The sequence below is a fragment of the Carcharhinus amblyrhynchos genome, chromosome 9, assembly GCF_965287045.1.
Source record: "Carcharhinus amblyrhynchos chromosome 9, sCarAmb.v2.hapA, whole genome shotgun sequence".
NCBI classification, from domain to species: Eukaryota; Metazoa; Chordata; class Chondrichthyes; order Carcharhiniformes; family Carcharhinidae; genus Carcharhinus; species Carcharhinus amblyrhynchos.
The window spans coordinates 27,909,234-27,934,559 of record NC_137332.1 but is presented as its reverse complement, the minus strand read 5'-3'; the positions used below and the strand labels follow the sequence as shown (position 1 = coordinate 27,934,559).

Genomic DNA, 25,326 nt, shown 5'->3' with positions numbered 1-25,326 from the left:
CAACTAGGGGATTTTCACAGTAACTTCATTAGTGTTAATGTGAACCCACATGTGATACTAGTAAACTTTAATACTTTAGGCAGGAAGTAGAAAATCAGCTCATCATTATGTCATCCTATTAACAAATATATTCCCATTATGTATCTTTACTGGTTATTATGACTTGTGATGAACAAATTTGAAAGCTTTAGTCTGATTTTAACAAGTACTGGATTCCATGTCTAGTTTACAAACCTAGTAGCCCAAGCAAGGAAAGAGGGGAGAATTCAGGAAGATGTCACTTTAAGATTATGATGGACACAAGTAGGATACCTTAGTTGGTGCAGCAGTGGCACTGCCATCAGTGCTAGGGACTGGGTTCAATTCCTCCCTTGGGTCACTGTGGGGGTTTGCAGGTTCTCCTGTGCCTGCATGGATTTACTCTGGGTGCTCGTTTCCTCCCACAGTTCAAAGATGGGCAGTTAGGTAGATTGGTGACATTACATTGCCCCTTAGTGTAGGGGGACTAGCTAGGCAAAATGCATGGAGTTATGGGGATAGAACCTGGGTGGGATTGTTGTTGGTAGACTCAATGAGCCAAATGTCCTCCTTCTGCACTGTAGGATTCTATTCCCCTCTGATAGTTCTATGGGAAATTAGAAAAGGTTGGATTGGAGTGGACAGTTCAGAACTGAAGGACAAACTTAATAATGCACAGTACTGTTTTGAATACATTCTTCACTGGAATACAAGCTGCAAAGGGGGTCAATGATATGACAACTTGCAGCCAATCCAGTGAAGAGTTTAAGTATTGTGTGTGAAGGCTCAAAGCCCTCAATCTTCTCAACAGGCTCAGAAGAGTTCAGTATAGCCAACTAATGCAATGAGGTCTGCACACAAATGTGCCTTACTGATTTAAGCTCCACTAAATCACTTGTGCCTCAGTGCCTCTGCTGTATAGTCTATACTTTAACCTGGCTGGAGCACTTGAAAGGAGCATTCCAGTTAGTGCAAGGAAAGCCTTATTTAAATAACAATTAAATTCCACCTGCCCTTTCCCATCACTTCCACTTTCTCCCTCTTCCCTTCTTCAGGAAGCTGCTGATTACAGATTCTGGCTCACCTTTTCCTGGCCCCTATCCAGCAAGTCCTGAACATTTTTGTGGAACCTTGGCACAATGTCAATTTCACTGAGGCCACATGAACTGCTAAAATCAGCTCTTTGGCATAGGGGCACACAGTGGGACAAGTAGTGTGCATTAAAGCACCAGTGAATTGATGTCATTACATAATGGAAATCTCTGCTTTTCTCATTTGCAGGAATTGAATCACCAGGCAAAATGCAGTTTGTTATTTCACTATGACTGGATCAGCATCCCCTCGTGTATACACAGGTCAGAATCCTATTGAATCCATAGAAACAATTTCCAAATCCTCAGATTACTAGAACAGCATCACTACTTCAGTAGCAGAACTGGACAATGTCATCATCATTAGATTAGGAAAAGGTGACCACGACCAATGCACACTGATATTAGCTGGCACTTGTTTTAAAGTTTTAGAAGCTTCACTAAAGGTCATTACTCACCTTGGAAAAGCCTTGCTCTGTATTCACATTCCTCAAGTTTCCTTCACATGATTAAGAATGCTGACATCAGAAGTCTAACAGTGATCAAAGGAGAAAATATTATAGTGTACAACTGACCTGATGAAGTGGCTTAATGTATTCAGGTGCACTGTTTTAAAGACAATTCAAATGCAAACTGCCGGTCATTGCTAATCCTGGACAATTTCAAAAAATGACAGGTCACAAAAGAGCAAGTGCTTTATGAACAGGTTCAGAATCCATTGAACATCAGAGGCAAAGTTCAACTACATTTTAACCATGCCAAGTCTTCAGATCATTTGTGCATCACCACAAATTCAGTAGAAACAACCATTCAGCATCTATATTAATAGACTTGGACACAGGGATACTAAAATAGGAGACAGCAAGCAAAGATCCAAATGAGGTACACATGATAAAGAGGGTTGACAGTGGACAGTTCCTCTAGATACAAAACAGAAATTAGGAGGATACCAGGACACTGAAGAAATGGATTAACTAGTAACGGTCTGACAGAATATTGAGAACAGGCAGTTAAGTGGGGGTCGAGATAGACAACATCAGCTTTGAATGTACTGAATGGTAGAGCAGGTTGAGGGGATGAATTGCCCACCCCTAGTTAAAGGACATTGTACTGCATCACATTTCATAGAAGACAAATGACCAAATTTAAATGAAATTTGGTAGGCCACTTTCAAACTAATTTCCCAACTCCAACTGCTTCACTTGATGCAGCTCTGCCTGAGCATAGGCTAATTGATTACTGGATCAAGTGTTAATTAATGAAATATAGCAAAATATCAGCCAATTACATAACCTACAGCATTGCTCATGTAAATGCTTGTCAAAGTACATTCAAAATCATGCAAGTAGCAAGTGAAAACTCAAAAGGATGCCATTTTCAACCTACAATCCCACTTCAGCTCAATTGAGTGTTTCAACACAGCTTCACTGACACCTCAACCATTTCCAACTCTTCAGTTAGAGTAGCATCATTATACTTCAGTAGCAGAACTGGATAATGATTTCATCATTAGATTAGGAAAGGTTGACCATGATCAAGACACTTAATAGATACTGTTATTACCTAACACTTCGAATTACAACACAGGTCATTACTCACCACAGAAAAGCCTTGCTCTGTATTCACATTCCTCATGTCCTCACTGTCCTTCAAACAATGAATGTTGACAAGAGGTCTAACAAAATGAACAAAGGAGACATTCATTTGTTTACAACTGGCCTTTGTTACAACTGACCAAATGTCTTGATGCATTCAAGCGCACTTATTTGAGGGACAGTAGCAACACTAATCTTCATTGCTAATCCTGGACAATTTCAGAAAAGTAAAAAGTCTCAACACCAATATGATGACTTCCAGTCAATCCAGTGAAGAGTTTAAGTACTGGTGTAAAGGCCCAAAGCCTTCAGTCTTCCCAACAGGCAGAGATCAATATAGCCAACTAATGCAATGAGGTCTGCACAAATATGCCTTACTGATTTGAGCCCCACTAAATCATTTGTGCTTCAGTGCTGTATAGTCTATACTTTAACCTGGCTGGAGCACCTGAAAGGAGCATTCCAGTTAGTGCGAGGAAAGCCTTATTTAAAGAACAAAATTAAATTCCACCTGCCCTTCCCCATCACTTCCATTTTCTCCCTCTTCCCTTCAGGAAGTGCTGACAACCGTTCTGGCTCACCTTTTCCTGGCCCCTATCCAGCAAGTCCTGAACATTGTGCCAAGGTTCCAGAAAAATGTCAATTTCACTGAGGCCACATGAACAGCTAAGATCAGCTCTTTGGCATAGGGGCACAGTGGGAGAAGTACTGTTGTGTGAAAGCACCAGTGAATTGATGTCATTACATAATGGAAATCTCTGCTTTTCTCATTTGCAGGAATTGAATCACCAGGCAAAACGAAGTTTGTTATTTCACTATGACTGGATCAGCATCCACTAGTGTACACAGGTCAGAATCCCATTGAATCAATAGAAACATTTTCCAAATCAGATTACTAGAACAGCATCACTACTTCAGTAGCAGAACTGGACAATGTCATCATTAGATTAGGAAAAGTTGACCATGACCGATGCACACTAATAGATATTAGCTGGCATTTGTTTCAAAGTTTTAGAAGCTTCATTAAAGGTCATTACTCACCTTGGAAAAGCCTTGCTCTGTATTCACATTCCAGTTTCCTTCACATGATTAAGAATGCTGACAGAAGTCTAACAGTGATCAAAGGAGAAAATATTATAGTGTACAACTGACATGAAGTGGCTTAATGTATTCAGGTGCACTGTTTTAAAGACAATTCAAATGCAAACTGCTGTTCATTGCTAATCCTGGACAATTTCAATGGTATGACAACTTGCAGCCAATCCAGTGAAGAGTTTAAGTATGGTGTGAAGGCCCAAAGCCCTCAATCTTCTCAACAGGCTCAAGAGAGTTCAGTATAGCCAACTAATGCAATGAGGTCTGCACACAAATGTGCCTTACTGATTTGAGCCCCACCAAATCACTTGTGCCTCAGTGCCTCTGCTGTATAGTCTATACTTTAACATAGCTGGAGCACTTGAAAGGAGCATTCCAGTTACAGTGCAAGGAAAGCCTTATTTAAATAACAATTAAATTCCACTTGCCCTTTCCACTTTCTCCCTCTTCCCTTCTTCAGGATGCTGCTGAGTCCTGCACTGCTGCTGATTAGATTCTGGCTCACCTTTTCCTGGCCCCTATCCTGCAAGTCCTGAACATGGTGCCAAGGTTCCAGAAAAATGTGAATTTCACTGAGGCCACATGAACTGCTAAGATCAGCTCTTTGGCATAGGGGCACAGTGGGAGTAGGGGTGTTGTGTTAAAGCACCAGTGAATTGATGTCATTACATAATGGAAATCTCTGCTTTTCTTATTTGCAGGAATTGAATCACTAGGCAAAATGCAGTTAGTTATTTCACTATGACTGGATCAGCATCCCCTAGTGTATACACAGGTCAGAACCCTATTGAATCAATAGAAACAATTTCCAAATCTTCAGATTACTAGAACAGCATCACTACTTCAGTAGCAGAACTGGACAATGTCATCATTAGATTAGGAAACATTGACCATGACTGATGCACACTAATAGATATTAGCTGGCACTTGTTTTAAAGTTTTAGAAGCTTCACTAAAAGTCATTACTCACCTTGGAAAAGCCTTGCTCTATTCACATTCCTCGAGTTTCCTTCACATGATTAAGAATGCTGACGTCAGAAGTCTAACAGTGATCAAAGGAGAAAATATTATAGTGTACAACTGACCTGATGAAGTGGCTTAATATATTGATATTCAGGTGCACTGTTTTAAAGACAATTCAAATGCAAAATTGCTGTTCATTGCTAATCCTGGACAATTTCAAAAAATGACAGGTCACAAAAGAAAGAGCAAGTGCTTTATGAACAGGTTCAGAATCCATTGAGCATCAGAGGCAATGTTCAACTACATTTTAACCATGCCAAGTCTACAGATCATTTGTGCATCACCACAAATTCAGTAGAAACAACCATTCAGCATCTATGTTAATAGACTTGGACATAGGGATACTAAAATAGGAGACAGCAAGCAAAGATCCAAATGAGGTACACATGATAAAAAGGGTTGACAGTGGACACAGTTCCTCTAGATACAAAACAGAAATTAGGAGGATACCAGAACATTGAAGAAATGGATTAACTAGTAACGGTCTGACAGAATATTGAGAACAGGCAGTTAAGTGGGGTCAAGACAGAAAAAAATCAGCACTGTACTGAATGGTTGAGGGGATGAATTGCCTACCCCTAGTTAACACCAAAGGACACTGTCCTGTTTTACAGTCAAACCAAATAAACAAACTCAAATTAAATTAGGACAAAGTAAAGGGGCAGCTCCGCAAAAAGGAAGAGGAATAGTCTGAACAAAAACAAAAAGTGCAAAACTGCATCACATTTCATAGAAGACAAATGACCAAATTTAAATGAAATTTGGTAGGCCACTTTCAAACTAATTTCCCAACTCCAGCTGCTTCACTTGATGCAGCTCTGTCTTGAACATAGGCTAATTGATTACTGGAGAAAGTGTTAATTAATGAAATATAGCAAAATCTGAGCCAATAAATATTACAAAACTATAGACAGTGTTGCTCATGTAAATGCTTGTCAAACTGTATTCAAAATCATGCAAGTAGCAAGTGAAAATTCAAAGGTTGCCATTTTCAACCTACAATCCCACTTCAGCTCAATTGAGTGTTTCAACACAGCTTCACTGACACTTCAACCATTTCCAACTCTTCAGTTAGAGTAGCATCATTATACTTCAGTAGCAGAACTGGATAATGCTTTCATCATTAGGTTAGGAAATGTTGACCATGACCAAGATACACTATTTTAATAGATACTGTTATTACCTAGCACTTCTAAAAGCAATACCACAGGTCATTACTCACCACAGAAAAGCCCTGCTCTGTATTCACATTCCTCACGTTCCTGTCAAATTTGAGAATGTCGACGAGAGGTCTAAAAATGAACAAAGGAGACATTCATTCGTTTACAACTGGCCATTGCTATAACTGACCAAATGTCTTGATGCATTCAATCACACTTATTTGAGGGACAGTAGCAACGCTACTGATTAATAGATTAACTAGTAAGTCTCAGAGAATGGAGAACAGGCAGTTAAGTGGGGTCAAGAGACAAAACCAGCTTTGAATGTACTGAATGGTAGAGCAGGTTGAGGGGATGAATTGCCTACCCCCAGTTAACAAAGGACATTGTACTGCACCACATTTCACAGAAGACGAATCACCAAATTTAAATGAAATTTGGTAGGCCACTTTCAAACTAATTTCCCAACTCCAGCTGCTTCACTTGATGTAGCTCTGCCTGAGCATAGGCTAATTGATTACTGGAGGAAGTGTTAATTAATGAAATATAGCAAAACATCAGCCAATAAATATTACATAAACCTATAGACAGTGTTGCTCATGTAAATGCTTGTCAAAGTATATTCAAAATCATGCAAGTAGCAACTGAAAACTCAAAAGGATGCCATTTTCAACCTGCAAACCCACTTCAGCTCAACTGAGTGTTTCAACACTGCTTCACTGACACCTCAACCATTTCCAACTCTTCAGTTAGAGTAGCATCATTATACTTCAGTAGCAGAACTGGATAATGATTTTCATCATTAGGTTAGGAAAGGTTGACCATGACCAAGATACACTATTTTAATAGATACTGTTATTACCTAGCACTTCAAAAAGCAACACCACAGGTCATTACTCACCACAGAAAAGTCCTGCTCTGTATTCACATTCCTCACGTCCTCATTGTCCTTCAAACAATCAATGTCGACAAGAGGTCTAACAAAATAAACAAAGGAGACATTCATTCGTTTACAACTGACCTTTGTTACAACTGACCAAATGTGTTGATGCATTCAAGCGCACTTATTTGAGGGACAGTAGCAACATTAATCTTCATTGCTAATCCTGGACAATTTCAGAAAAGGAACAAGTCTTAACACCAATAATATGACTTCCAGCCAATCCACTGAAGAGTTTAAGTACTGGGTATAAAGGCCCAAAGCCTTCAATCTTCCCAACAGGCACAGAGTTCAATATAGCCAACTAATGCAATGAGGTCTGCACACAAATCTGCCTTACTGATTGGAGCCCCACTAAGTCATTTCTTATGCCTCAGTGCTGTATAGTCTATACTTTAACCTGGCTGGAACACCTGAAAGGAGCATTCCAGTTACAGTGCAGGGAAAGCCTTATTTAAAAGGAACAAAATTAAATTCCACCTGCTCTTTCCCCATCACTTCCACTTTCTCCCTCTTCCCTTCTTCAGGAAGCTGCTGACAGATTCTGGCTCACCTTTCCCTGGCCCCTATCCAGCAAGTCCTGAACATTGTGCCAAGGTTCCAGAAAAATGTCAATTTCACTGAGGCCACATGAACTGCTAAGATCAGCTCTTTGGCATAGGGGCACAGTGGGAGAAGTACTGTTGTGTGAAAGCACCAGTAAATTGATGTCATTACATAATGGAAATCTCTGCTTTTCTTTTTTGCAGGAATTGAATCACCAGGCAAAATGCAGTTTGTTATTTCACTATGACTGGATCAGCATCCACTAGTGTACACTCAGGTCAGAATCCCATTGATTGAATAGAAGCAATTTCCAAATCTTCAGATTACTAGAACAGCATCACTACTTCAGTAGCAGAACTGGACAATGTCATCATCATTAGATTAGGAAAAGTTGACCATGACCAATGCACACTAATAGATATTCGCTGGCACTTGTTTTAAAGTTTTAGAAGCTTCACTAAAAGTCATTACTCACCTTGGAAAAGCCTTGCTCTATTCACATTCCTCGAGTTTCCTTCACATGATTAAGAATGCTGACATCAGAAGTCTAACAGTGATCAAAGGAGAAAATATTATAGTTACAACCGGCCCAATGAAGTGGCTTAATATATTGATATTCAGGTGCACTGTTTTAAAGACAATTCAAATGCAAACTGCTGTTCATTGCTAATCCTGGACAATTTCAAAAAATGACAGGTCACAAAAGAAAGAGCAAGTGCTTTATGAACAGGTTCAGAATCCATTGAGCATCAGAGGCAGCAATGTTCAACTACATTTTAACCATGCCAAGTCTTCAGATCATTTGTGCATCACCACAAATTCAGTAGAAACAACCATTCAGCATCTATATTAACGACTTGGACACAGGAATACTAAAATAGGAGACAGCAAGCAAAGATCCAAATGAGGTACACATGATAAAAAGGGTTGACAGTGGACACAGTTCCTCTAGATACAAAACAGAAATTAGGAGGATACCAGAACATTGAAGAAATGGATTAACTAGTAACGGTCTGACAATATTGAGAACAGGCAGTTAAGTGGGGTCAAGACAGAAAAAAATCAGCACTGTACTGAATGGTTGAGGGGATGAATTGCCTACCCCTAGTTAACACCAAAGGACAGTCCTGTTCTACAGTCAAACCAAATAAACAAACTCAAATTAAATTAGGACAAAGGGGCAGCTCTGCAAAAGGGGAACAGCCTGAACAAAAACAAAAAGTGCAAAACTGCATCACATTTCATAGAAGACAAATGACCAAATTTAAATGAAATTTGGTAGGCCACTTTCAAACTAATTTCCCAACTCCAGCTGCTTCACTTGACGCAGCTCTGCCTTGAGCATAGGCTAATTGATTACTGAATCAAGTGTTAATTAATGAAATATAGCAAAATCTGAGCCAATATTACAAAACTATAGTGTTGCTCATGTAAATGCTTATCAAAGTACATTCAAAATCATGCAAGTAGCAAGTGAAAATTGAAAGGATGCCATTTTCAACCTGCAATCCCACTTCAGCTCAATTGTGTGTTTCAACACTGCTTCACTGTCACCTCAACCATTTCCAACTCTTCAGTTAGAGTAGCATCATTATACTTCAGTAGCAGAACTGGATAATGGTTTCATCATTAGATTAGGAAAGGTTGACCATGACCAAGATACACTATTTTAATAGATACTGTTATTACCTAGCACTTCTAAAAGAACTACCACAGGTCATTACTCACCACAGAAAAGCCTTGCTCTGCATTCACTTTCCTCACGTTTCCCTCAAACAATTAAGAATGTCAACGAGAGGTCTAACAAAAGGAAGGAGACATTCATTAGTTTACAACTCACCAAATGTCTTGATGCATACAATCACTTATTTGAGAGACAGTAGCAACGCTAATGTTCATTGCTAATCCTGGACAATTTCAGGGCAGTAACAACTCCTAACACCAGGTTAAAGTCCAACAGGTTTATTTGTTATCTCAAGCTTTGAGCTGAATAATTTAATCACTTATCTAAAAGATCCTAAGATGTAGTGAAGACCACCACTTCAACACCCTCAGGCAGCAAGTTCCAGATTCCAAGCACACACTGAATATAATGTTGGCAAGAGAGAGGTTATCCACTTTGGTAGGAATAATGGTAGGAAGGACTACTACTTACATGGCAAAAAGCTGCAGCATGCTATGGTGCAGAGGGACCTGGGGGTTCTTGTGCTTGAGTCGCAAAAACCCAGCCTACAGGTGCAGCAGGTGGTCAGGAAGGCAAATGGGATGCTGGCCTTCATAGCAAGGGGGATTGAATGTAAAAGAAGGTCTTGCTGCAACTGTACAGGGCATTGGTGAGGCCGCAGCTGGAGTACTATGTGCAGTTTTGGTCACCGCACTTGCACAAGGATATTTTGGCCTTGGAGGGAGTGCAGAGGAGGTTCACTAGGCTGATACCAGAGTTGAGGGGGGTTGAGCTATGAGGAGAGGCTGAATAAACTAGGCTTCTACTCGTTAGAGTTTAGAAGCTTGAGGGGAGATCTCATTGAGATGTACAAGATGAAAGGGATGGCTAGGGTAGAGGTGGAGAGGTTCTTCCCGCTCAAAGGACAGCAGGACTAGAGGGCACAGCCTCAAGATAAGGAGGGCAGTTTAGAACAGATTAGGAGGAACTTCTAAGGGTGGTGAATCTCTGGAATTCTCTGCCCGTTGAAGTGGTGGAGGCTGCCTCGCTAAATATATTTAAGACGCAGGTAGATAGGTTTTTGGTAGGCAAGGGGATTAAGGGTTTATGGGGAGAAGGCGGGAAAGTGGAACTGAGCCACTTCAGATGTCATGATCTTATTGAATGGTGGGACAGGCTCAAAGGGCTAGATGGCCTACTCCTGCTTCTATTTCTTATGTTCTTAAAGGGTTTCCTCAACCCCAACTCCTTAAATTTATGCTCCACAATTAAAGCCTTCTGTTAAGGGGAACTCCATGTATCTACCCTATCTGTATCCTTCAATTTTTTGTACGCCCCAGCTGTCCCTGATGCAAGGATAAAACCACCAGCCTCCCTCCACATCCGAAATGCTCCAGTTCAGACAACATCCTGATGAGTCAGCCTTTTACTGCAATCTGCGTTCAGATGATGTGACCAGAACTACAAACAGGACTCAAAGCGTGGCCTAAACAGTGCTTTATACCACTCCATCATAGCCTCCCTACTCTTATATTGTGCTGTGGAGATGCCACCATTGATCTGAGAAATTATAGTAAGTCATATTAGCTTATCCAAGTATACAATGTGCCTTTGTAACCAACCACCTTCTCTACATGCTACGTGTTGAAAGATCAATCTACGATCGCTCTGATTCTCTGTACTACATAACCTTCAATAGGATTACTTGGACAATAAGTTGACTTTATGCAAGATAATGCAGGAATATTGAATTATAATACCTTCACAGTCAAGTCTGCTGTCCAATACTCATTAACATAGGTCAACTCCATGACTTTAAATCTCGACCACGTGGCCCTGAAACACATAGGTAGAAAGCAATGAGAAGTCTGATTTGAAACACGTGGAGTGGGAAATAATGCACAGCAGCAAGTGCTCAGTTCTCCAAGGTCTCCACAAAGTGAATTCGGGATATTACAGCAAATGATTGTCATCATTCACACTTGCTCAGTTATCAGCCGCAGACTGCGGCACCAGGGCAGGGACATGCAAGGCAAGGCACAGCACGGCGGGCCGCCCCTCCCCCACCCACTAGGCCCTAAACCCTCATGGCTCGCCAAGCAACCCCACAGTCGGCGGGCACCGCCCTCCGTACCGACCCCAAAGCCTCTGGTGGAGGTGCCCGCTCGAGTCCCCACACGACCCCGGGGCAGCTTGGCATATTTCTTACCGCACGTGGAGGCAGAAGCGGCCACCTCCGCATAACACATCACTGCCCGAGTCCAGGAGGAAAAGACCGAAATGGCGCCTCCGACCGCCTATTTATAGCCATCACTGCCGGATGTGACGCCACTGGTGGCCGGGAAAGGGGCGGAGCCGCCCGGGATTGAGACCTTGCTCCTCATCGGCAGGTGGCGCACCCATTGCCGCGCCTACCGAGCCAATTGGTCGCCCGCCGCAGAGGCCGTTCAGCCCGTCGGCCCCTGTTCTGACCTCTGTGATGTACATAAGAACATAAGAAATAGGAGCAGGAGTAGGCCATCTAGCCCTTCGAGCCTGCCCCGCCATTCAATAAGATCATGGCTGATCTGTTGTGGCTCAGTTCCACTTTCCCGCCCTCTCCCCATAACCCTCAATCCCTTCTCTTATCAAAAACCCATCAACCCGCTTCTTAAAAATATTTAGCGAGGCAGCCTCCACCACTTCAACGGGCAGAGAATTCCAGAGATTCACCACCCTTTGAGTGAAGAAGTTCCTCCTCAACTCCGTTCTAAACCGCCTCCCCTTTATCTTGAGGCTGTGCCCCCTAGTCCTACTGTCTTTTTTGAGCGGGAAGAGTCTCTCCACCTCTATCCTATCCATCCCATTCATCATCTTATACGTCTCAATGAGATCTCCCCTCATTCTTCTAAACTCTAACGAGTACAAGCCTAGTTTATTCAGCCTCTCCTCATAGCTCAATCCCCTCAACTCCGGTATCAGCCTAGTAAACCTCCTCTGCACTCCCTCCAGGGCCAAAATATCCAATTTCCTCACACTCCATGACTGATTGTTTTTAGTTTTATTCATTTATTTATTAGTCACGAGTAAGTTTCCTGTTACAGTTACACTGCAATGAAGTTCTTGTGAAAATCCCCTTCTAGCCACACTCTGGCCTTGTTCGTTACAGCGAGGGAGACTTTAGCATGGCCAAGGCACCTTGCCAGCTAGGACTGTGGGAGGAAACCGGAGCACTCAGAGGAAACCTGCATTTATTTTTATTCATTCATGGAGATATGGGTGTCGCAAGCTAGCCATCATTTGTTGCCCATCCCTAGTTTGTGCTTGTTCATAGGGCAGTTTCAACTCAATCACATTGCTGTGGCTCTGGAGTTGCATGTAGGTCAGACCAGGTAAGGAGAACAGATTTCCTCCCCTGAAGGACATTAGTGAACCAGATGGGTTTGTTCAACAATTTGGGTGGCACAGTAGCACAGTGGTTAGCACTGCTGCTTCACAGCTCCAGGGACTGGGTTCGATTCCTGGCTTGGGTCACTGTCTGTGTGGAGTTTGCACATTCTCCTCGTGTCTGCATGGGTTTCCTCCGGATGCTCCGGTTTCCTCCCACAGTCCAAAGATGTGCGGGTAAGGCATGCTAAATTGACCGGAGATGTATAGGGTAGAGGATTAGTGGGTAAAATATGTATGGATATGGGGGTAGGGCCTGGGTGGGATTGTGGTCGGTGCAGACTTGATGGGCCGAATAGCCTCTTTCTGTATTGTAGGGTTTCTATGATCGACAGCGGTTTCATGATCATCAGTAGATTCTTAATTCCAGTGATTTTTATTGAATTCAAATTCCACCATCTGCCATGGCCATGGCCCCCGGAATATTAGCTGAGTTTCTGGATTAATAGTCGATAATAGGCTATCACTTCCCCATTTGGACATGGCTATGTTGAAAGTAGTCATGAAATCTGCTATCCTTTGAGGTGGTGATTTCCAGCACTAAACAACCCATTGTCATAGTCATACAATGCAGAAAAGGCCCTTTGGTCAGTCTTTCGGGTCGTTCTTTCAGGCCGAACCAAGCAAACAAACTTAAATTACATTCGGACAAAGAAAAAGGGGGCAGCTCCCCAAAAGGAGGGGGAATGGCCCAAACAGAAGCAAAAAGTACAAAGGAAACTTAAGACACGTCAAATCAAAACGTGACTGTCGGGGTCTATAAGGCACCTCAGCCCCTGCGGTGCCCAACGGGCACAGAAGGAAAGGCCCTTTGGTCAATTGAGTCTGCACCAACAATATCTACCACTAAAGGCATGCTAATCCCATTTCCCTGCACCTGAATGTTATACAGGCTTATTTGGTATCACGAATCCGTCATCAAAGAAGAAATGGCAAGGCACCTAGAAAAGAATGATTTGATAGAGCAGACGCAGCACGGATTCGTTAAGGGGAAGTCGTGTTTGACAAATCTATTGGATTTCTATGAGGATGTGACTAGTGTGGTAATGATGTGGGTAGCACCGTGTGGTAGACAGAGGGGAACTGGTGGATGTGGTGTTTCTCGATTTTCAAAAGGCGTTTGATAAGGTGCTGCACAAAAGGTTGCTTCAGAAGGTTAGGGAGCATGGAGTTGGGGGTCAGGTGTTAGCGTGGATAGAGGATTGGCTGTCTAACAGGAGGCAGAGAGTTGGTATCAGTGTGTGCTATTCTGATTGGCGGTTGGTGACTAGTGCAGTGCCGCAGGGATCGGTGCTGGGGCTTCAGCTATTTACCATTTATATAGATGATCTGGAGGAGGGGGCTGAGTGTAGGGTAACGAAATTTGCTGATGACACATAGATGAGGGGAAAAGCAAATTGTGCAGAGGGTGTGGAAAGTCTGCAGAGGGATCTGGACAGGCTGAGCGAGTCGGCGAAGACCTGGCAGATGGAGTACAATGTTAGCAAGCGTGAGGTTATCCACTTTGGCAGGAATAATAGTAGGAGGGATTACTATTTAAAGGGCGAAAAGCTGCAGCATGCTATGGTGCAGAGGGACCTGGGGGTCCTTGTGCATGAGTCGCAAAAACCCAGTCTGCAGGTGCAGCAGGTGATCAAGAAGGCGAATGGGATGCTGGCCTTTATAGCGACGGGGATAGAATATAAAAGCAGGGAGGTCTTGCTGCAACTGTACAGGGCACTGGTGAAGCCGCAGCTAGAGTACTGTGTGCAGTTTTGGTCACCGCACTTGCGCAAGGATATTTTGGCCTTGGAGGGAGTGCAGAGGAGGTTCATTAGGCTGATACCAGAGATGAGGGGGTTGGACTATGAAGAGAGACTAAATAGACTGGGTCTGTACTTGTTGGAGTTTAGAAGGATGAGGGGGGATCTTATAGAGATGTATAAGATAATGAAAGGGATGGAGAGGGCCGAGGTAGAGAGATTCTTCCCGCTCAGAAAGGACAGCAGGACTAGAGGGCACAGCCTCAAGATAAGGGGAGAGGCAGTTCAGAACGGAGTTGAGGAGGAACTTCTTCACTCAAAGGGTGGTGAATCTCTGGAATTCTCTGCCCGTTGAAGTGGTGGAGGCTACCTCGCTAAATATATTTAAGTCACGGGTAGATAGGTTTTTGACAGACAAGGGAATTAAGGGTTATGGGGAGAAAGCGGGAAAGTGGAACTGATCCACTTCAGATCAGCCATGATCTTATTGAATGGCGGGGCAGGCTCAAAGGGCTAGATGGCCTACTCCTGCTCCTATTTCTTATGTTCTTATGAGCTTTCAGTATGCTGCTCCTTCCTCAGGTGAGTGTATAATATTCTTTAAAGTTTGTAAGGTTTCCAGGCTCCACTACCTTCCCAGGCAATGCATTCCAGATTCCCACCATCTTCTAAGTTTAAAAGATGTTTCTCAGATCCCCTCTGAATCTCCTGATCCTCTTTGTGATAAATTATGCCCCTCACAACTGACCTTTAGACTGGGTGGAAAAAATTCTCATTTCCTCTCTACTTTTGCTGGTTATTTTCAATTTTCATGACGTCTGACTGCGCACATCACCCACATGGAAACTCAGTTGCAAAGACTCCAAGATCCTCTCTTCCATGCCCTTAATATAAACATTCAGAGAACAATGATCATGCATCTGTGCCCTGATCACATTAAATAATGTCCCAGCTCAGGTCAAATGACAACCTATCCCTTGGTGCAGAACTTGACAGGGAAAGCAGCTACCATCTTTGACCGATTCACAAAACACGAATGGAATAACATCAAGCTAGCCCTTCGGACCACGCTGATGGTTTATGAGGCAAGTGTTCTTGACGTGTTCTTGATGGCTGTGAAAAATGAATGACAGCTATCAAGAAAAGCTCAACAATTTCCAACTTTGCTTGATGTGGCGAATTATGGATATATCCTGGAAGAAAGTAATCATAATTGCAGCAGTCGTTCCAAAGGCAATACTCCCAAATGTGTTTGCATTCACCACACAGAGGCAACTTTCATGGTAGCAGGAAGGAAGACTGTTGCATACCCAAGGATTAGGAAATGAAATTCAGTAGGCGGAAATGGCAGCGCATTCTGGTGATAATGATGATATTTCAGTTTTTTTAACATAATTATGGAAAAGGACAAAGATGGAACAGGAGTTAGAGTTCTAACCTACTTTCTTGCCTTTCTCTGCCTCGTTCTCTGAGGTATAGAACATACTTTGCATCAATAGACTCAAGCCTTTGTTTCACTTCAGGCAGGTTGAGGTGAACAAGGCCCCAGAGAGCTAAAGATTGAGTGATTCTTGGATTTTTTAATGCTTTATAATTTTCTGGAAAGGCCTGACAAGCCAATCAGTTATATCAATCCAAGGGCAACAATGGATGGGCAATGAAAGCTGGCCAGTTGGCAACGCCAATGTCCCACGAAAGATTTTTTAAAAAGAATGGAACAGGAGTTAGAGTTTTAAACTGGCGCACAACCAATGCTGGTAGGCTGAGGAATGATTTGCTAAAGAGCGAAGATGGACTGGAAATTATTGCTTGAAGATAAATGAGTGTTAGTGCAGTGGGGAGCATTGGAAGGGGAGGTCCAAGGGGTTCAGAGTAAACGTATTATCGCAAAGAGAAAGGGTGGAATGGTCAAATCTAGAGCCCCCTGAATGTCAAAGCATTTACAGGGTAAGATAAGGCACAAAATAAAACAAAGAGGAAAGAAAATTACCGCACAGGAACAGGTCCTTCGACCCTCCCAGTCTGCACCGACCACGCTGCCGACTCAACTAAAACTCCTTACACTTCTGGGGACCATATGCTTCCATTCCTATCCTATTCATATACTTGTCAAGATGCTCCTTCAAAGTCACTATTGTATCCGCTTGCATTACCTCCCCTGGCAGCGAGTTCCAGGCATCCATCATCCTCTGTGTAAAAACACCTGCCTCGTACATCTCCTTCAAACTTTGCCCCTCGCACCTTAAACCTATGCCCCTCGTAATTGACTCTTCCACCCTGGGAAAAAGCTTCTGGCTATCCTCTCTGTTCATGCTTCTCAAAAACTTGTAGACTTCCATCGTTCTAGTGAGAACAAACCAAGTTTCTCCAACCTCTCCTCATAGCTAACACCAGGCAACATCCTGTACCCTTTTCAAAGCCTCCATATTCTTCTGGTAGAGTGGCAACCAGAATTGAACACTATATTCCATGTGCGGTTTAACTAAGGTTCTATAAAGCTGCAGCATGACTTGACATTTTTAAACTCAGTGCGCCGGCTGATGAAGGCAAGCAAGCCGTATGCCTTCTTGACTACCTTCTCCACCTGTGTTGCCGTTTTCAGTGACCTGTATACCTGTACACCCAGATCCCTGTGCCTATCAATACTCTTAAGGTTTCTGCCATTTACTGCATATTTTCTATTTGTATTGGACTTTCCAAAATGCATTATCTCGCATTTGTCCAGATTAAATTCCATCTGCCATCTCTCCGCTCAAATTTCCAACCGATCTATATCTTGCTGTATCCTCTGATGGTCCTCATCGCTATCCGCAAGTTTCTTGTACGCAAACTTACTAATCAAACCAGTTACATTTTCCCCCAAATCATTCATATATATTACAAATAGCAAAGGTCCCAGCACTGGTCCCTGAGGAATGCCACTTTTTACAGCCCTCCATTCAGAAAAGGAATGCTTATGTCCAGCATTGGAAATTCAATACTACAGTAAATCAAGAGGAGTACAGAAAGTGGAAATCAAGAAGGAAATTAGGAAAGAAAAGGGACAGCTTAAAAGCACACTGGCAAGCTAACTGAAGAACCCAAAGATGTTTTATAATGCATTAAGAGTAAGAGCATAACTAAGGAAAGAGTAGGGCCCATAAAAGACCAAAAAGGAAACCTATGCATATAGGCAGATGTTGATATGGTCCTTAATGAATACTTTGCACCTGTGTTCACAAAAGAGGGGGACAATGCAGACATTGTAGTTCAGGAGAAGGAGTGTGAAGTATTTACTATGATAAACATAGGGACATATTACAGCCTTGAATGTGATTAAATCATCAGGGATGAATGAAATGTACTCCAGGTTATTAAAAGAAGTCATAGAGGAGATAGCAAAAGGTCTGACCATCATTTTCCAATCCTCACTGGATACAAATGTAGTGCTAGAGGACTGCTTATGTTGTGTGATTGTTTAAAAACGGGTGAGGGATAGATTGAATAATTACAGGCTAGCCAGTCCGCAGTGAGCAAATTATTGGAACTAATTCTGAGAGACATGAAAAACTGTCACTTAGAAAAGCACAGATTAATCAAGGATAGTCAGCATGGATTTGTTAAGGGAAGGTGGCCATAGCCAAATTGCCAGTTGGACTCACAAAGCTCTGCTTCAAGGATGTTGGCAAGTAGAACATGAAAGCTATAACTATCAAATATCACACCTGGGAGTCACTAGCTGACAAAAGAGGAAAATGGGACACCTCCTGTGGGCTCTTATACACCACTACAACGATCAGTGGCTACAGGGACTTGGCAACAGATGCCAACACTGAAAACAGCAACTCACGACAAAAGCTGGCACATTCATGTGTGGCACTGTGGCAGAACCTGTCTCTTTGCTGCACCATATGAAGACACACCATCCAAAATGGATTGTTTGCTGCATGTCCATCCCCTTTAGTAGACAATAGGATGTCAGCAATGAAGGTGCACACTGGTTAGTGATTCACTTGCCAGAGAAACCAGTTTTCCTATTTGCTATATCATGTTACTGCTGCTTTTAGCTACTTCTACCATGGGATGACAGTCATGGTTTGTCACAGGCACTCATTTTGTGCCAGCCTCAAACATCCACTGTAACTCATCTTTAATCACTCTGATGTATCATCCAGCTACACTTAGGTTCATCTCTCTTCTTACTGCTCTCCAGTTTGCCATCCAGAAGAGATGTTGGCTTTCTAGCTTGGAGAAAATGGCCAAAATCCTGACAGTTTCTTTTTGACTCTTGTAATTTCAGTGATCTTATGGTCTGTCTATAGAATTTTAAACATAGATCTTTAATTATTGTACAGGTTTCTGAGGCGTATAGAAAAGTGAATAAAATGTAGCAGATTGTGAGTTTTTTCCTGGCTCCACACTTTCTTGTTAATGCATATTTATGAAATTACTACTGGCTATGTTCATCCCTCTTCTGACTTCAGTATCATATCTACCATCTTCTGTTATCGTTAGTCCTAAATAGACAATCCAATCTACTTGTTCCATCCAATGCAATCGTCACTCCAGTTTCTTCTCGTTTATCCCTTCTAACTCCCTTTCTTTGTGTTCATACTCAACACACATTCAAAACTTCTAGGATTTATTTGAAGTTTGTTATGTGTGTGTCTTCTGCTTCTGCCTCAGGAAGTATATCTAGTTCTCTGCATATTGTTCAAATGGAATAATTTTGACAACGATATAGAAACCTGTCTTACTTTTCTCTCTTCACTTGAGAGATATCTTTTAGCCTTATGCTCAATATTTGGTCCCAGTATAGGCTTTGGATAAATCTCACATCTTTACTGTCAGTCGCATTTCGGCATCACATCTATTAACCCTAAATAGGGTTAGGTGATAAACAAATGTTTTTTCATCATCTATGAATCATATGTAAATGTTCTCATTCACCTTGAAAAATTTATCAAGAATTGTTCTTCAGTTCAATAGTTCCTCTTGTCCCTACTCAAATTCTAAACTAAGTTCATCAATTTAGGCTTCAAATGTGCTATGATTTCTGTCTACTATGATTTTCAAGATCACTTTAATGAGATGACCCATTCAGCTTATAGTTCTAAAATGATGCACACCATTGCTTTAGGTTTCATAAGTAACTTAATGAGTAATGTATATCTCATCAATCCTTTGATTACAAATTTCTGATATCACTTCTAATTCTGTTTTTCCAGGGGATTAAATATTTGTTTAGTTCATCTACAATTGGAACTTTTCCAGTACTCATCAATTGCTACATCATAATCGCTTATTATTTTGAATACCCCGATGAGGTCTCCGCCTAATGTGTGCTGCTCTGAGAAATAAGAAATAAGAAATAGGAGCAGAAGTAGGCCATCTGGCCCTTCGAGCCTGCCCCGCCATTCAATAAGATCATGGCTGATCTGTCGTGGCTCAGTTCCACTTTCCCGCCCTCTCCCCATAACCCTTAATCCCTTCTCTTATCAAAAACCCATCAACCCGCTTCTTAAAAATATTTAGCGAGGCAGCCTCCACCACTTCAACGGGCAGAGAATTCCAGAGATTCACCACCCTTTGAGTGAAGAAGTTCCTCCTCAACTCCGTTCTGAACCGCCCCCCCTTTATCTTGAGGCTGTGCCCCCTAGTCCTACTGTCTTTTTTGAGCGGGAAGAGTCTTTCCACCTCTATCCTATCCATCCCATTCATCATCTTATACGTCTCAATGAGATCTCCCCTCATTCTTCTAAACTCTAACGAGTACAAGCCTAGTTTATTCAGCCTCTCCTCATAGCTCAACCCCCTCAACTCCGGTATCAGCCTAGTAAACCTCCTCTGCACTCCCTCCAAGGCCAAAATATCCTTGCGAACTACAATACGAACTACTGCAACTTCCCCACACAGCAGAAGGCCCTCATTGCTGGTGTCAGCATCATAAGCATCCTCTGTATGTTGACATTCTTCAAAGTGTGCGTGCATGTGATATTGCAGCTGAAGCATATCAGTGATTTATAAAGGTACAGCAGGACTATGAAGGATTTATAGTCTGAAAGACATGCTGGTTAGGTGTACTGACCATGCTAAATTCTCCCTTTGTGTATCCGAACAGGCACCAGAGTGTGATGACCAAGCTTACTTGTGACACTAATAAATAATCTTTATCTTGCACATAAACAGGCCACCCAGGCCATCACCAGTGCCACATTTGAGCCCCCTTTCTTCTATCCTAATCTGTCACCATAACCATCTGTTTCCTCCTCCCTCATATACTTAGCTAACTTCCTTAAATATATCTATACTTTCCACTTCAACCACTCCATTGGTAGCGAGTTTTATATTAATGCCTCTCTCTGGGGAAAGAGAATTCTTCTGAATTCCCTATTTGATTTTTTTTTGTGACTGTTATATTCTATCATTGATGGCCTCTAGTTTTGCTCTTCTCTACAAGTGAAAACATCTTTCAAATGCCCATTCTATAAAAACCTTTTATGATTTTAAACAGCTCTACTACCTCAGATTCCAACTTTCTCTTTTTCTGCAAGAGGAAAGATACAGGGTTGATCTTGTTGGCCATTCACTCCACGCTCCCGCAGCAGTGAAGTTGGAGAATTTGGCGGCCAGCCAAATCCCCATTCACTGCGACGCGATGGGAAATTCCTGCCACTGTGAATGATGGTAAGATTCCAGCCATAGTACTCAGGTTGTTAGTCCTTCCCTAAGATGTAAGTCCATGCACTTCTTTTTTCTGCATCCTCTCCAGAGTCTCTATATTCCTTTCATAAATATGGCAACCAGACCCGCACATGTGGTCTAATCAAGATTTGTTACAACTTTAGCATAACATTTTATATTCTTATCCCTCAGGAAATAAACAGAAGCATTTTTTGCTTTCCTTTGTAGCCTTGTAAACATGTTTGTTGTGTTTAGTAATTTGTGTACTTGCACTCCCAGATCCATTTGCACTTCCACCTGTTTTAGATTATTTTTCATGAAGGTCAACCTGCTTATCTTCCTTGCCAAAATGTAATACCGCCAATGTATGCATATTAAAAATCAATAATAATACAACTCAGCAATTCTCATTATTTGTTGCAGACTTCCTCATTATCAGCTAACATTCCAATTTGGTATCATCTGAAAATTTAAAAATTGTATTTTGGATTTTTAAATTAATATAAATTGTGAATGATGGCCCCAGTGCTGGTCCTTGTGGAACACCATTTATCAACTTCAGCTATTCTGAATAGCCACCCCTTAACCCTGCTTTGTCTTGAATCTAGCTATCCATTCTATTTGTACCTTATCAACATTCCCTGTTTTGTTTGCAATGCATAGATGAATTATTTAATTATTTGCAACCTTTGGTTTACAGCACAATCATCCACACGTTCACGTAACCTAACAGCTCACAAGACCATTTCCCTTGACCCCATTCTGTGACTTTATTTGTTAGCCTAATATGTGATGCCTTACAATAGTCATTTTGAGAATCCAGATAAAGTACACCTACTGCTTTATGCTCATCCACTCTGTTACCTCTGCAAAATATTCAGTAAGTTCTGTCAAGCAAAACTATTCCTTTTGAAGTCCATGCCAAATATTATAATACATGTGGTCAAAACAAGATTTGGCTTCTAGATGTTCTTCTCTTCCTTCTTTGATAAGGATTCCATTATTTTTCCAATCACTCCTGTTAAGCTTCCTATTACTGTATAGGCATTTTTTGTTGCATTATAACACTAAGATAGATTGTTTAGATTGTTAATGGATTAGTGATTACTTGTTTCTCCCATCACAAGTGACTTATGTTGGCTGAATAATCAAAGCAGCTCGCATTTGTGATTTTGGGAGTTTTCCCAACCCAAATGTTCTGTGCAGTTTGTCTGGCAGCCCTTCAGGTTATAACCACAGATTTTTTTTAGGTAAAGCAATATGCAAATAGGAGGGATCATAACATTTGAACTAATAGCCCCCAATTCAGTGGTCAATAGTTGCTGTTCATTATGTTTACAGCTTAGTATTGGGTTTTTGTACAGCAACTTATAGAATCATAAAATCCTTACAGCGCAGAAAGAGGCCATCCAGCCCATCAAGTGTGCACTGACCACTTTCCCATCCAAGCCCTTTACCCTGCTAATCCCCCTGACACTAGGAGCAATTTAGCATGGCCAGTCAACCTAACCCACACATCTTTGGACAATGGGAGAAAAACCGGAGCAATCAGAAGAAAACCCATGCAGACATAGGGAAAACGTGCAAGCTCCACACAGTGACCCAAGGCTGGAATTGAATCCCGGTCCCTGGTGCTGTGAGGCAGCCGTGCTAATCTCTGTGACACAGTGGATATTAGGACTCATTTCAGGATAATGTCTGGGACCTGTGTGAATAGGTCAAACAACAGCATGTCTTCAACCAATCAAATTAACAAATCCTTGCCCAGACACAATCAGGAGTGTAAGTTATAATATTTAATTCTAATAAAGTTAAAACAATTACTTCAATTTTTAAAAACATCTTGAATGGAGATGCACTAACATTTCCTCTCATATTCTCTAGATGTTTGGTGAGTAAGTACACCATCTTGTGTTTTAATGCTGAATATTGGTGAGTTATTGATACAATCAAGTTTGTGGAACAGGACAAACATAATAACAAACATAATCCTGGATTCCATGATTGACTGCACATGTGCTGACACTGGAGGTTGCTGCATAATGATTTAAGTAATTCTTCATCAAGGTGGAGGGTGACAAAAGTTTATTTATTTGTCACAAGTAAGGTTTACATTAACACTGCAATGAAGTTACTGTGAAATTCCCCTAGTCACCACAATCCAGGTCAATGCACCTAACCAGCACGTCTTTCAGAACGTGGGAGGAAACCAGAGCACCTGGAGGAAACCACACAGACACAGAGAAAACATGCATACTCCACACAGACAGTGACCCAAGCCAGGAATTGAACACAGGTCCTTGGTGCTGTGAAGCAGCAGTGCTAACCACTGTGCCATCATGCCACCCCATTGAATTTTATACGAGGGTCATGAATCTAAATAAAGGAAACTATGACAGTGTGAGGTTGATATGATGGATTAGGGAACATTAGCTATAATGATGATACTGGATAGGCAAGAGCGAACAATTAAAAAGCACATGGGTGAATTGCAACAATTGTTCATTCCTGTCTGGCACAAAAATAAAATGGGAAAGGTGGCCAAATCACAGCTTACAAGAGAAATTAAATATATAATTAGATCCAAAGGCACCCAAATTGGCCAGAAAAATGAGCAGACCTGAGGAGATCAATGGGATTATTAATAAGAGGAAAATGGTAAACAAGAGTAAGCTTGTGGGGAACACCAAAACTGACTGTAAAAGCTTCCATGAGTATATGAAAAGAAAAAAAGTTGAAACCAAATATAGGTCTCTTATAGTCCAAAACAGGAATTTATAATGGGGAACAAGGAAATGGCTGATCAACTAAATGCATATTTTGGTTCTGTCTTCAGAAATGACAGATAATGTACCAGATATGTTGGGGAACACAGGGTTTGGTGAGAAGGAACTGAAGGAAATTGGTATTAATAGGGAAATGATATTGAGGAAATAGTTGGGATTGAAGATAACAAATTCCTAGGGTTCACTAGTCTACATCCCAGTATACATAAGGAAGCGGCCCTAGAAATAGTGGATGCATTGATGGTCATCATCCAACTCTAGAAAAGTTCCTTCAGATTGGGGGGTAGCTAATATAGCCCATTATTTAAAAAGGGAAGACAGAAAAGAGTCAGCCAGCCTAATGCCAGTAACAGAGAAAATGTTAAAAACCCTTATAAAAGATTTAGTAGCAGAGCACTTTGAAAAGTGGCAGTATCAGACAGAGTCAGCATGGATTTATGAAAAGAAAATCATATTTGACAAATCTACTGGAATTCTTCAAAAATGTAACTAGCAGTTAATGAGGGGAGCCAGTGAATGTGGTTTATTCTGACTTTCATAAGGCTCTTAACAAGGTCCCACATAAATTAGTGTGTACATTATGAGTGCATTGGATTGGGGCTTGTATAGTAAGATGGATGGATAGTGGGGTACTGCAGGAATCAGTTCTAGAACCCCAATTATTCATGATGGAGATTAATGATTTGGATAATGTAATATTGGCAAGTAACAACGCTGGGGGAGGGTGAGGAGAGAGATGCTTCAGTGTGACTGGACAAGCTGAGTTGGCAAATAAATGTTAAGTCATCCATTTTGGTAACAAAAACAGGAAGGCAGATCATTTATCTGAATTGCAAGATGGAGATGAGAATGTACAAGAAAACCTGGGTGCCCTTGTACATTAGTCACTTAAAATAACAATGCAGGCGTTCAGAAGAGCAAATAGCATGCTGGCCTTCATAGTGAGAGGATTCATGGATGTCTTGCTCCAGTTAATACAGGACTTAGTGAGGGAACAGCTGAAAGTCTTTGGCCTCCTGTCAAGTGTTTCTCTCAGCAGTCTACCATTTGCTGTCGGTGGGAAATTCCCATTGAAGCCAACCTATGTTGCTGGGAAACTAGCAGGGGTTCATCTTGATGGGACTAAGGAATCTGACAGTGTGAATGGACAGAAAGTTCTGGTCCACACCTAGGATATTGTAAACAGTTTTGATCTCCTTTTCTGAGAATGTTCTTGTCATGGAATGAGTGCAGCAGATTTACCACATTGATTCCTCGAATTGCAGGACTGACTTATGGAGATTAAATTGGTTAGAATAATGAAGTGCCGGAAGATTGGAAAACGGCTAATGTTACGCCGCTGTTTAAAAAGGGTAATAGCAAAAGGCAGGGAATTATAGGCCAGTTAGTTTAACGTCTGTTGTAGGAAAAATGCTTGAATCCGTAATCAAGGAAAAAATAGCGAGGCATCTTGAGAAGAATTGTTTGATAGAGCAGACGCAGCATGGTTTTGTTAAGGGGAAGTCATGTCTGACAAATTTATTGGAATTCTACGAGGATGTGTCTAGTGCAGTGGACAGAGGGGAACCGGTGGATGTG

At 41.7% G+C, this 25,326-nt stretch overlaps 1 long non-coding RNA gene and 1 other non-coding gene across 13 annotated transcripts in view; both read right to left on the bottom strand.

Moving 5' to 3' along the window:
* The window catches only part of LOC145347674 (uncharacterized), a 42,491-nt gene extending 31,014 nt beyond the window's left edge, over positions 1-11,477 (bottom strand). For 2 of the 12 annotated variants that reach the window (XR_013887848.1, XR_013887839.1), the window contains exons 1-10: positions 11,341-11,472; positions 10,892-10,967; positions 9,197-9,268; positions 7,944-8,015; positions 6,884-6,959; positions 6,045-6,114; positions 4,770-4,841; positions 3,746-3,813; positions 2,709-2,784; positions 1,568-1,641 (exon numbers count right to left, since the gene is read on the bottom strand). This is a non-coding gene — a long non-coding RNA (uncharacterized LOC145347674). Of the gene's footprint in view, positions 1-1,567; positions 1,642-2,708; positions 2,785-3,745; positions 3,814-4,769; positions 4,842-6,044; positions 6,115-6,883; positions 6,960-7,943; positions 8,016-9,196; positions 9,269-10,891; positions 10,968-11,340 lie in introns of all 12 variants that reach the window. The other 10 variants (XR_013887844.1, XR_013887841.1, XR_013887840.1 and 7 more) reach the window with 10 other exon arrangements.
* Positions 11,042-11,112, bottom strand: LOC145348751 (small nucleolar RNA SNORD55/SNORD39). Its single transcript, XR_013887992.1, has one exon. It is a non-coding gene; the product is annotated as a small nucleolar RNA SNORD55/SNORD39 (small nucleolar RNA).
* Positions 11,478-25,326: the final 13,849 nt, after the last annotated feature.